Consider the following 12,408-nt stretch of genomic DNA (forward strand, 5'->3'; position numbering starts at 1 on the left):
GAGCATCTGAGTCAGGGAGCGGCCTCTGCATTTTTTAAAGTCCTCCAGGTGATTCCAGCGTGCAGCCACATTTGAGAACTAGCGTCTGCAGGTCTCTCATTTTGCTTGAATGGGACGGAGGCCTCAAAACATCTTGGATAAACTGATGATGGCAACTCCAGACTCACTTTCTTCAACAGTTTTGTTGTCCTGTCCCAGCTGTGAGCCCACAGTTACTGGCACGTGGATCCGCCCATTGAAGATACAAACCACACAGATTTCACCGACAAAGGATGATAAGAAAAAGGCAAATTGGATTAAGCCACATTTAAAGGCACACGCACTCAGTGTGGCAAAACAATCAGAAATGTGTGGCCTGTTCCCTCTTCTCTGTGCCCTATAACCTTGTTACTTAAAAACACGGCTTCCTGAAAAGGTTACCAAGGCCCGTAATGGACATAATGGATGTCTAGGAAAACTCATACGAGAGGAACACAGCTGCTGTTTCCATCATCTTTCCCTGCAAACCCCTCACTTTTAAAACCAGCCAAGTGAGGAGGCCAACTTCACTCTGAGTCAAGGACACGAGCTGTGAATGTCAAGCCTTAGCTGCTTCAGTAACTTCACTCAGCCAACAAGCAACACATAAAACTAATAAAGCAATGAATAAACACTACTTATTAGCTTTGGTGAACAGACAGAGGTGGAGAAATTAGGGTCTAATAAGACGACTGTGCGGCCCTTCCCCTCCACGTTTCCGGCTGCGGAGAACCACACCTGGTTTAGAACCTGGTTTACGGCATCCATCAGCCGGAGCTCATGTGGCCATGGACCTCCACCACCGTTCCCACAGCCTGGGTTCCCTTCAGACGCGCAGGCACAGCACCACTATTTACTAGCTCTGTGGTCTTCCACCGGGCATTTCACCCAGGGTTCAATTTTCTATCTGTAAAATGGGATTAATGCTCGTAGCTTCATCACAGGATTGCGAGGATTAAATGAGGACGACCCATGTCAAATGCTGACACTCGGCATTAAAACGGCAGCTGAAAGGTCCCCCTTACCCTGTTGTCCATGCGTTTTATATCCCACCAACATATTCCTTGAGGGTGCATACCCTTTCACACCTTTTTCCCCTTTTTGGCATCCTCCCTGCCTCTACCAAGGAGGCACTCAATAAATCTTCATTGCATTGAATTGGCGCTGAATTTTTAAAGAAGTCTGGAGATTATTGTTTTAAATAATGTATCATCTTTTCCCAAGAGACTCAAACATTCTCCTTTCAAATAGCTTCGTCAGGTGCCCTAATAGTTTTGTACGCTTTAATGTAAAAAATGTATTAACGATAGAGTACGAAAAGGATTCTTCCACATCATCTCTGTGGCTTAATATTCAGTTGAAACATTTTGGTATAATAAATAGTGAGAATAATAAAGAAAGCCTGAAGGATTGCGGGTGCTCTTCTCTAAAGATGTTGCAACTGTTGCGTTCTCAACGCCCATTTCTGGAAGAAAGTAGAAAAGTTCCTGAAATCAGGATGTTAAGAAAAAGTCAATCGGGAAGAGTCAAGAGAAAGGAGAAAGAGGTTTCTACTACTTACGGAAACAAACAATGCCTAAAAAATAAATTAAAGCTGGTTGTCAACAGTCCCTTCTCCCCAGGGATGGATATGTGTGTGATAAAGATCTCCAGAAGCGTCCACCCGTATGGTTTGGTAAGGGTGCTCTGAATAGGTTACTTTAAATTCTACCAGGAAGAGACTGAAGTGATTTAAAGTTTACATTCCTGTTGTAAATGGGCATTTCATTTTCTGTGTAAGGTCATATGATTTCCCTAGATTTACAGCTGCAACAAAAGATAACAGTTCAAATTTATTAGATTTCTGGGGTGAAGTTTAAAATGTTAGGAATGTTAAAAATGCTCAAGTGTCAGGCTCACGCCTTTGAACACGGTCCTTGCTCTTACAGCGTGAGCTGCCATCACGCAAGTTGGGTATAACTGATCTGATAATGAGAGAACACAATCTGCATTATTGCAGACCTTTACTGATTATGAAAGACCCCTGTCTAGAGCCCTGCAGAGGATAAAGAGGCTGCAGTCCCACACGGAGCTCTCCTGGAGTGGCTGGTGCCTCGTTAAAAAGTGAAGAGAAGACGTGAAAAACACTGGGTTAATGAGAGTGAGGAAAAGCCTTAGATCCTGAGTTAGGAGTTAGAATGAGAGTTAGGGAAAGAGCTGGAAAGGCATTTGTTACGAAGAATTAGGAAAAAATAAGCGTGCTCGTGTCGTGGGATGATTTTACTTGGAATCTATTCTAAATATTCAGTGATATTTATATCTCGCAGCTTTACACGATGGAAAAAAAGTATTTTTAATTGAAATTCCTACAGAATAAACCATTTTGTTGTCTGGGGCTTGAAATGCCAACTCCTTTTCCAATAGAAATAAACGTCGTTATGTAGGGATTTGTGTAGGGTTTTCTAAGGAAGGCAACTAATCAACTACAGAAGTAAAAATTTAAATATAGCAGATCTGCTCACTTATTGAAGTGAACAGCTGTCCTCATCGTAGTCGATGAAGCAAACATTTCCCACAAAAATCTATGTTCTTTCAGGGCGCTTGGCCACGGCGTCTATCTCCTCTCCCTGGCCTTGTGTCAATCAGAAGTTTTAATCTGCAGAGTTGCATGCCGCCCCTAAAATAACCAGCCACTTTGTCTAATAATAAGCAACCCAAAGGCAGAATGCATACGAGTTTAAATATCCAGATAAGTGAGACCCTGACATGGAGCTCAGACTTGTGGTTGCCAAGGGGGCGGGGGTTCGGGGGGGATGGAGTGGGAGCTTGGGGATAGCAGATGTAAGCTATTGTATATGGAATGGGTAAAAAACAAGGTCCTACTGTACAGCACAGGGAACTATATTCAGTAATCTATGATAAACCATAATGGAAAAGAATATTAAAAAAAAGAAAAGTACGGCCGACTTAAAAATGGCTTCGAAATTTAAAAGGCTAGATCTCATGCTATGTGTTCTTACCATAATAAAATTTTAAAAATTTAAAGTATAATGTTGGTATTTAGCATACATTAAGTGCTTAATAAATATTACTTCCTTGTCACACACAAAAAATGTATATACATGTGTAACTGAATCACTTTGCTGTACAGCAGAAACTCACACGACACTGTAAATCAACTATGCTTCAATTTTTTTTAATTTAAATAAATAAATAAAAAGATAAATGAGACCAAGGCACAATATCCATTGGTGCACTTGAGAGGGTCTCACTTTCAAGGGCATCTCTAGGAACTGGTCCCAAGTATCCACTCTGCATGTCAGAAAAGAATGAATAATTGCAGGAAGGGCCCTGGCAGAAGATAAGATACATTTTCCAAAGGCGAGAAACTGCTACTAGCTCTCTTGCTTTTCAGCCCCTGGAGATGGTGTGATCTGTTCTCTGACTTGTCGGTTTTGGAAATCACACCCACCTTTCTCCTACCACCAATGGCTCCTGCAGGCAGTGTGTCCCAGCAGCTCCCCACTCCCCACAAACTCCAGCACCCCTTCCAAGACTTCAGGCCATCCTCCACTCTGGAAGGCTTGCCACAGCAAAGTCCCCACAGCACTGTCTGGTAACATGAGCAGCTGAAAAGCACATCCTCCTGTTTTATTTCCAGGTAAGGAATGAATTCTAGAGAAATTTTAACCGAAAAAAAAAGCAAAATGTGTCTTTAGTCGGCCGATGACCATAAATTAATACCAAACATCATATTTGATAACCTTCAATGGAAATGACACAACACCACCATTTTGGCAAACAGGAGAAGTAAGTGCAATCCAGAGAAGTTACAAATGCTCAATAACTTCTCCCTGTTGCCTGAAATTGGCTACTTTCTGTAACTGTAAGAGGTCTGTGTAAACTATTCGAAACACAATAATTATTGGGTCGGTCAAAAAGTTTATTCAGGTTCGTATGTATGGAAAAACCCGATTGAACTTTTTGGCCAACCCAATATTTTGGAATTCACTGTGTATTTACCCAGATTTCGTTTGAGGAAACCCATTGGCCACCACTTCCAAGTCCCTGTAGTATATAACAAACTAAAATGAATGATTAAGAGCCCAGGCTCTAAATCACACAGAGCCAAGCCTGTTCTATCATGTGCTTTTCCGTCAATAACGATTTACCAAATTATCGACTGATGATGGAACAGGCCACCCATCCCAGCTCTGCCACTTATTCGCTCTTTGATTTGGGGAAAGCCATTTCACTTCTTTTGAACCTCACTTTTCTCGACTGTAAAACAGAAAATAATATCATCTCCCCCGGCTGTGGTAAGCCTGCAGTGAGATCATGAGTGTAAGCGTTTGGCATAGAGCAGGGCTCAGTAAACGCACCCGTTGTCTGAGCTGCTCCCAGTGAGGATTCTGTAAGGAACAGATTCTGCTCCCTCACTGGCCGGAGTGCGACTTCCTAGGCAATGTTGTAAGTACTTCACAGCCACTCTCCTTTATGAGCCCTACATTCTAGTGGCTTTAAATAAATCAATCATACATCTGGTCATCTGTCAACTGAGTTGACAGATAGCCTTTACATTCAAGCCAAAGAACTAAGGGCATAGTTTTATGAAACTACTCCTCTGAAGTCTTGGGGTCAGTATTAGAAACCTTGCAAATCTATGTCTCAGCCAAACAGACAAATGAAGGGGTGTCCGTAGTAGCTCAAGTCATTAGTTCTGTAGAGGAACCAGTGCAGATAAGGGGGCGGCGGCAGACGGACAATGGGAAATCCAGGCACAGAGAACATACTTTCATCCCACACATCAACTTATCAGATTACTGAGGGGAAAAGAAGCAAAAAAAAAAAAAAATGGGGGAAAATAATTTAATATTTTCCCTCTTATCCTGTCATGCATGTAGAAAGAGGCCATGTGAGCTCAATCAACGGGGTAAAGTGATTCTGAAGTTGCTGACATAAAACTGGACATTTCTGAAAGCCAAGGACTGCTTTTCCTTCAGTCTGTGTTAATCCGTGCAGTTACACTCACGATCATAAACTCACTGGTGAGTAGAGTAGCTCGAATGTAATAAAGGATTTCATAGTCCGGTACGTGTAAAGCTGGGAAGGGCCATACCTGCCGCCAGCCCATTACATTCCCATCCATTCTCACCTCAACTATTCCATGGGACTTGCTTCACAATAGAATAACAATTGTTACCATTGCTAATAAATGTATTATTGCTAGTGTTTATCGAACACTACAGGATGCCAGGAACTGTTCTAAGTACTTTTCATGGATGAATTCATGTATTCATCCCCAAATCTTATAAGATAGCTGCTCTTATCCCCATTTTACAGATGCGTAAACTGAAGCAAAAGGGTTTCATGTACCCAGGGATGCAGGTTCTGCCTGGCAGCGCTGGGGCTTGGACCAGGACGTCAGTCTCTAGAGCCTGTGCTGTAGTCACCACGTGATGCTCCGTAAAGGAATCAGCCAGGGAGTTACTGGATCACCTTCAAGACGCATAGCTCATGCTAAGTCAGATACTCCTCAATGCCCAGCAAATGGATACACACTGACCCTTATCCTCTGGCCACTTCTTCTCCAAGTCTAGCCCCAGTTCCATCCTTGGGTCCTGCTATTAACAATCCCCTGGTCCCTCCCCCCACAACACAAGCTCATTTGTGAGCTGACTGCGTCATTGTGAGGTTCCTCATCTAAAGAACTACTTTTTCATGTTGGTGTTTAATGGGGGATGGAGTGTGGTGGGATTCAAGGTGGGTCAGAGGCAGGTACCATTTCGCCATGGCCTGTCATCTGGGAGAGATACAGGAGGTTCCGTAGGAAAGGGTGAAGGTATTGAAACTAAGGAAGAAACTGAAGTGAAAACAGATTTTGAGAAGGACTCTGAAGTGAAAACAGATTGAAAATATAAATTGTCTATAGAAGACGTGTTAATAGGGCTGAGAGAAAAGGGCTATGATCTCGGGGGAGGATATGCCTGTGAGCTGAGCAGGACCAAGGAGACGGCTCAACACAGGCTGGACATCGGCTCCTGGTGGGTTTGACACAAGAGCAGAACGAGAATTCTTACTGTGCAGTGATCCGTGCGTTTCTAGCATCCCTTGGTTTGGAAAGTCATTTTGTGGGATGGAAAACCTGGCCCTGGAAATGCACAGACCTCACTCCCTGTCACAGCTCTTCACACCACATGGTCACTGGCAGAGACCTGGCCTTTCCAAGCAGACAGCTTGCCAACTGGAAGGGACCATCCCGAGGTGCCCAGATTCAGAGCCGGTGCCTGGAATGCCCTGGGTCGCTGAGAAGGGCAAGTTCACACAGAAGCAAGGTAGGGGTGGGGGAACGTTTCTAACAGAGGGGCTGTACAAAGGTGTCGGGCTAGAAGAGGCCGCACAGGTTCACACATGCCTCCCTGCAGGTATAGGACCCCCGGACCAAGCCAAACGCCCAAATACTAAACTAAGTGTTCAAGATAAGAGCAGAATCCACCTTGAGCCTAGACGTGACACCGAGGCCCTGAGCCAAGGCCCTAGACTCCTCTGAACTCCTTCTAGAACGGGAACAAGGATGCTAGAGCTGGGGACAGGCAGAGGGCTAAGCAGATGCTCAGGGCAGAGTCCAGGTCGCTGGTCAGTGGTGAGGGGTGGGCACTGACACTTGTTAAAGTACACCCCCAACACTCGACCTGAGGAAACGGAAAGCGCTTTAACTCCCATCTGAAAGGATTTTAAAGGTATTTTCTAGGCTTAAAATGTATGTGGAAATTGTGTCTCTCTACATGTCCCGAAGCACTAGTGTGGGTATTACGAGCCTCGCTGTTAGCTCCCCTGTGGTTTCAAACTTCGTATCGCAAACACATGGAGACTGGGCAAGAGTTAACAGTCCAGCAGGCAGCTCTGCGTTTCCCTCTTCTAAAACACGCTTCATTCACAGCATCCGGTCGCCCTCCTGAAATGGTTGTAACCTGAGCAGTGCCCTGATCTACTGCACTTCACCAGCATTGCTGACACCACCTGCTATGAAGTGCGGCTCAGAGCATTGCTGGGCATCCTGTCCTGCCTGTTCTTTGAATCCTGTCTCTACAGCCCACAATGCTGTTGTTATAAGTGAAAGAACAGCACACGAGAATTAGATTTTGTATCATATGTAATCAGGATGCTGTTCAGTTGCCCTCTCGGATTGCATGATGCTGTGCTAACCTTCTCCACTTGCAGACCTACTGTGTGTAGGTGTCCTCTCTCTCATATGTGTGTGTGCATGTGTATGTGTGTGTATCTATGTATTTATGTATAAGTTTATATGTGCATAAATGTGTATGGATACATACGTGTGTGAATTTTGTGTATATGTGTGATGTATGTGTGTGTCTAGATGTATGTGTGTGCATGTGTGTATATATGTATGTGTGTATACACATGTAAGTCTATATATGTGTGTGTATATGTGTGATATATGTGTGTGTGTATTGTGTGTGTGATGTATATGTATGTGTATATATGGGAATCTGTGTGTGTGTATGTGTACTGTGTGTATGTATGCACACCTGTTTGTATACATATATGTATCCTGACATCAGTCCTGTGAGATCAGCATTTTTCATCACTCTTGTGGCCTTGAGGAGTCAGGCGAATATCCCTCGCTAAGCGACGAGGCCACTGGCACCCAAGCCTGTTAGATGCCAAAACCCACTTGTTCTAATTCCAAAGAACAGTTGGGACGAATGTGCATCTGAATGGGGTCAAGTGGAGAGTGTAGACCAGGGATCCACAGTCCAGATAACAATAAAAACAGTAAGCTTCAGAAAGCCTTAACAGCCGCCCCTGGATAAGGAATCCCCGACATCCTGGAGAGACAGGAACGGCGGTTACCCGAGACCCAGAATGCGGCTCTGTCTCTCCAGCACTTAACGGATCTCTGGAGATCCACACTTGTGATGGTCAATGACTCACACATAATGCGCTCCTCTTTACAGACCCAGCTCCTTCAAACCAATGCTCCCATTCTTTAAATAAGTCTAAAAATAAGATCACCCCTTTAGGGAAAAAAGAAGTATCTCTGTGTGTGTGTGCACACACAAAGGCAACACGCGTGGCCAACCCAGAGAATATTCTTAATATTTAAACCTATTACAGACTAATAACGAAAAGACGAATACAGAATGCAATAGAGAACTATATTCACAGACAATTCTCACACATACATGCAAAACGAGCATCTAGTCAACTTATGAAAAAAATGAGCTTCATCATCAGAGAAGGAAAAAAATAACGAAATACCGCTTTTCAATCGACAAGCTGGGGTATGATGACTTTCATTTCTCTGTCGTACATTCTGTGTATTTCAAAGTTGTGACAGTGTTACTGTTACTACCCTCAGAAGAGAAGTGCTGGTGCTTTACGAATGTGTCGAGAGGAGGGAGCACGTCGGGTCCTACAAGAGAGACTTACTACCCTGTAGATGGACAAGGCTTTCTTTGACGCCCTGTGTCCAGGCGAGCCACATTCGTGTAAGTAGCCTCTTTGGTGGGTCCGTCTTGACAATCTCTTTGAAGTTGCCCGAATTCAAGTCAAAATAGCTTCTACATCCGGGTACTGAGAGTTCTACCCCGCCTTCAGCGTAGTCAGCCTAGCAATTTCCCGCCATCTTGCCCCAAGGGGTTTAAAGTACAATTTCCTAAAGCAGCCAAGATCAGAGGCAAGGTTACAAAATCCAAGAAGTGTTCTATCCCGGCTCTCAGGAGCTGTTCTTCCTGGCACGGTGCCCCGAGCAGAGGCCGAGGCTCACGCAGGATTTCCTGCCGTCCCCCTGAATTGCCAGGCTTTTCTGAGTTGAATTCAGATGTTGCAGCTTTTTATTTAAAAAATAATTTGACACAACTGAATGGATTCAGCAGCCTACTTACTTTCAAGGAAAAAAAAGTGAGAGAGAGACAGAGACAGAGAGAGAGAGACCTCCTTCAGCAGCTGGGCTCAGCCCGAATTCTTTACCTACCCGTCACCCCCAAATAGCATAACCACATTGCTACCTTTTTCAGATGCAGCTTCCCTGTGCCCGTGTCAGCACTTTGCATGTTCTCTGCAGAACTCAACCTTCTAGATGGTTGTTGTGTCTTACAGCAGATAACTTGGCAAGGCTGTGGGATCCTTCCCATCTCAGGAAAATTATAATAGCTTGCACATTTCCCCGGGTGTGTGCTCACTAGGCCTGGCAAATCCTTATTTCCTGAAACATTGAGCCAAGTGAGTCTAAGGGACTTTTTGTGTTGTTAAGGCAGTGGCTTCACCAGGATTAAACACTCCTTAATGCAAATCCCCAGAAGTGTAAAACTATGCCCAGTATGGTAGTCAGAGCTCTTAAGATGGGGCCTCATTAATTTATGACCACTGGTTCACATCTGCATCCTCCTCAAAATCAAGACGTGTTGTTAAATGTTTTTCCACCCCTCTCCACTCCTCCTTTTAAACCCTTACAAGGAGGAATGGAGAGGGGAAAGGACGGGAGGGAAAGAGAAAGGAGGAGGGATTGAGGGACTCCCCAAAGTGAGGCGCTGTGAACTTCCCAACACAACTCCCCCACCCCCGTGTCAAGACCACGTGCGTTGACAACCTGCTCTCTGGTCCTCCTACACCTCCAGCCCTCCTGTGTCTCTGGTCCTCCTGTGTTCAGTAAGATCGTGAGAGAGACTCAGACAGACACATGAGGAGCAGAGCATTTCTACTGAATTCAAGATCTTCTCCACAGAAACCTATGGACAGAGTTTCCTATCGATCAAGTAAGTTACCACTAATTTTTTGTAAAATGCTCTCTGAATCATGCCTCAGAATAAGCTCTTAGAAGTATTATTATGGGAACTAGATATATTAAGATTTTTAGGACTATCATTTTGTATCAGTACGTCTCTCTCCAGAAACGTCTTGTATTTCACCTTTACCTTTACTGATATTAACAGAATTTTAATTTTGAGGCCTTAGGTCATTATATTTAGTGGCAATATTTATGTTTTTTAAAGAAAGTCATTATTTTTTTTCAACATTTAAATTGTATGTGAGTTAATTTAATTCAAAGGAACTTCCAGGAGAATTAACGTTATGATTACCAATGTTATGATGGGTATCAATGTCAGAACAGGGTTCACTAAAATGAACTATGCTCTGGAAAGGATTGGCTATAAGCTCAGTGCAAGGAGGTCAAACCTAAAAGAGATCTGTGCAGCCTCATGTATTCCACGTTCATGGTTAGAATGTGTGGTTGTTGTCATAAAGCTTGTACAAGAGACAATACAAAACCCTGGCATTGTTAAAAATAATCTACCATATATTTACTTACACAAAAATTACATGTACTCCTGACCATATCTGAATATTTTACGTGAACTACGTAATCTTGAACAAACCTGAATGTCTTTAATTTTCCTGTATTCCAATAACATTCACTCCCCTAACTCAGTAGGTCAACCAGAGTCAAACGCGTGTGTTGTTGACGATTCTATGCTGCTGTTCGGTTCATGTGTCTCTTCTGCTTTGTTTTATCCACAACGTGAATGGCTCCACATTCACAGTCTCGAGTCCTCAACCTCTCTACCCCTGACGCTATGTCTACACCAACGCTGCCTTTCTCCACCCAAACCTGAGGTAGCAACTTAGAGTTCTTAACTTCAAGAGATTTAAAAATATGTTCTAAAGATCCTTAAATTTAATATGCCCAGTACTGGACTGACCGCTTTACATCTGACTCCCAACCATGTACTATCAGCACTGACCATCCTAGTTAATGGAAACCCAGCAGTTCACCTAACTTCCTCTTTCTTTGTCTCTTGGTGTTTGCTCATCCATCTGGCTTCCAACCCACCTTCTCCATCATAACCACATTGCCTTTGTTCATTTCCTTATCTCATTTTTTATGGCATGTGCTCTCATTCACCTCAAAGCCCTCTCCCCCAAGAGGCACGGGGCAGCATGAGCCAGGGGGCTTCCATCATAAAGTGCCCAGGTATGGGAAACCTCTTTACCCCTGCAGGTCAGAGACTCTCCTCGCCTACCTAGATCCCCCAGGTGGCCCAGCCTGGGGAATCTCCTGGTACCCTCTCAGGCAGCACCAGTAGGAACCAGTCTGAACACCAGCAGCACAGGGTAAGCCAAGCAGATCAAACTGGTACCACAAAGGGTCTGAAAATTTTGAGTGTTTTTGGAACCACAGCCTAGAAAGCTAGACTAGGATCTACAGGCAAAGCTTAAATAGAGTGACTGCCTTCGAAAATAAAATACTTAAAAGATCCCAGAGACTCCCAACATAATACTCAAAATGTCCAGGATATAATTTTTAAAATCTCCCATAATACCAAGAATCAGAAAATCACAAGTTGAATGAGAAAAGTCCATCAACTGACGTTAACACTAAGACGAATCAGATGTTAGAATTATTTGACGAGAATTTTAGAGCATCCATTATAAAAACGCTTCAGTAAACAATTATGCTATATCTTGAAACAAATGAAAAAGCAGAGAAATACCAGCAAAGACATAGAAGTCATAAAAAAAAACCAAATGGAAATAATAGAACTGAAAAATACAATACTAGAAATTTTTTAAATAGTAGAGTGTCCAACAGTGTAATGGAGAAGCCAGAAGATGGAATCGAGGAACAGAAGGCCAGATCAATAAAACGTACCCAGACTGAACAACAGAGAGCTACCAAAAAAATGAACCAAGGCTCAGAGACCTGGGGTCAATAACAAAAGACCAAACATTCATATCAGATCCTCTCAGAAGGTGAGGAGAAAAACTGTGGAGCCAAAGAGTATCTGAGGGAATAATGGATGAAAACTTCTCAAACTTGGTGAACACCTTAAACCTATAGATTCAGCAAATTGAATAAAACTCAAATACAATAACCCCCAAGAAATTTATGGTAAGTCATATCATAATTAAACTGCTGAAAACTAAGGACAGAAAAACTCATGAAGGCATTTAGAGAAAAATGATACATTACCTTTAGGGGAACATGAATTCAAGTGACAACAGATTCCTCAGTAGAAATCACGGAGGGCAGAAGGACGTGCCACAACAGTTTTCAAGTGCTAAAAGAGGAGAACTGTCAACCAGTAAAGCTATCCTTCAGGGATGATGGAGAAGTAAAAACACTCTTAGATGAAAGGAAAAAAGAAAAGAATTTCTGACTAGCAGACCAGCTCTTAAAGCATGCTTAAAGTTAGTCCTCCAAATGTAAAGAAAATGAAAAAATGAAGACATTTTGTAGCATCAGAAAAGAAAAAAGAGCAAAGGAAAGAGTAGAAGTATGAGAGTATATAATCAATTATTCTTTTCCTTATGAATTTTCTAAATAATATGTCATGGTTGAAAGAAAGAGATAACACACTCAATAAAGTCATATTTAAGAGTAGAGCA

At 43.0% G+C, this 12,408-nt stretch overlaps 1 long non-coding RNA gene across 1 annotated transcript in view; it reads right to left on the reverse strand.

Annotated features, from left to right (window-relative positions):
• LOC141276279 (uncharacterized) overlaps nt 1–9,142 on the reverse strand; it is a 28,150-nt gene extending 19,008 nt beyond the window's left edge. The window contains exon 1 of the long non-coding RNA XR_012325552.1: nt 9,030–9,142. This is a non-coding gene — a long non-coding RNA (uncharacterized lncRNA). The remainder of the gene's footprint in view (nt 1–9,029) is intronic.
• Nucleotides 9,143–12,408: the final 3,266 nt, after the last annotated feature.

Source organism: Tursiops truncatus, chromosome 13 (genome assembly GCF_011762595.2).
Source record: "Tursiops truncatus isolate mTurTru1 chromosome 13, mTurTru1.mat.Y, whole genome shotgun sequence".
Classification (NCBI taxonomy): domain Eukaryota; kingdom Metazoa; phylum Chordata; class Mammalia; order Artiodactyla; family Delphinidae; genus Tursiops; species Tursiops truncatus.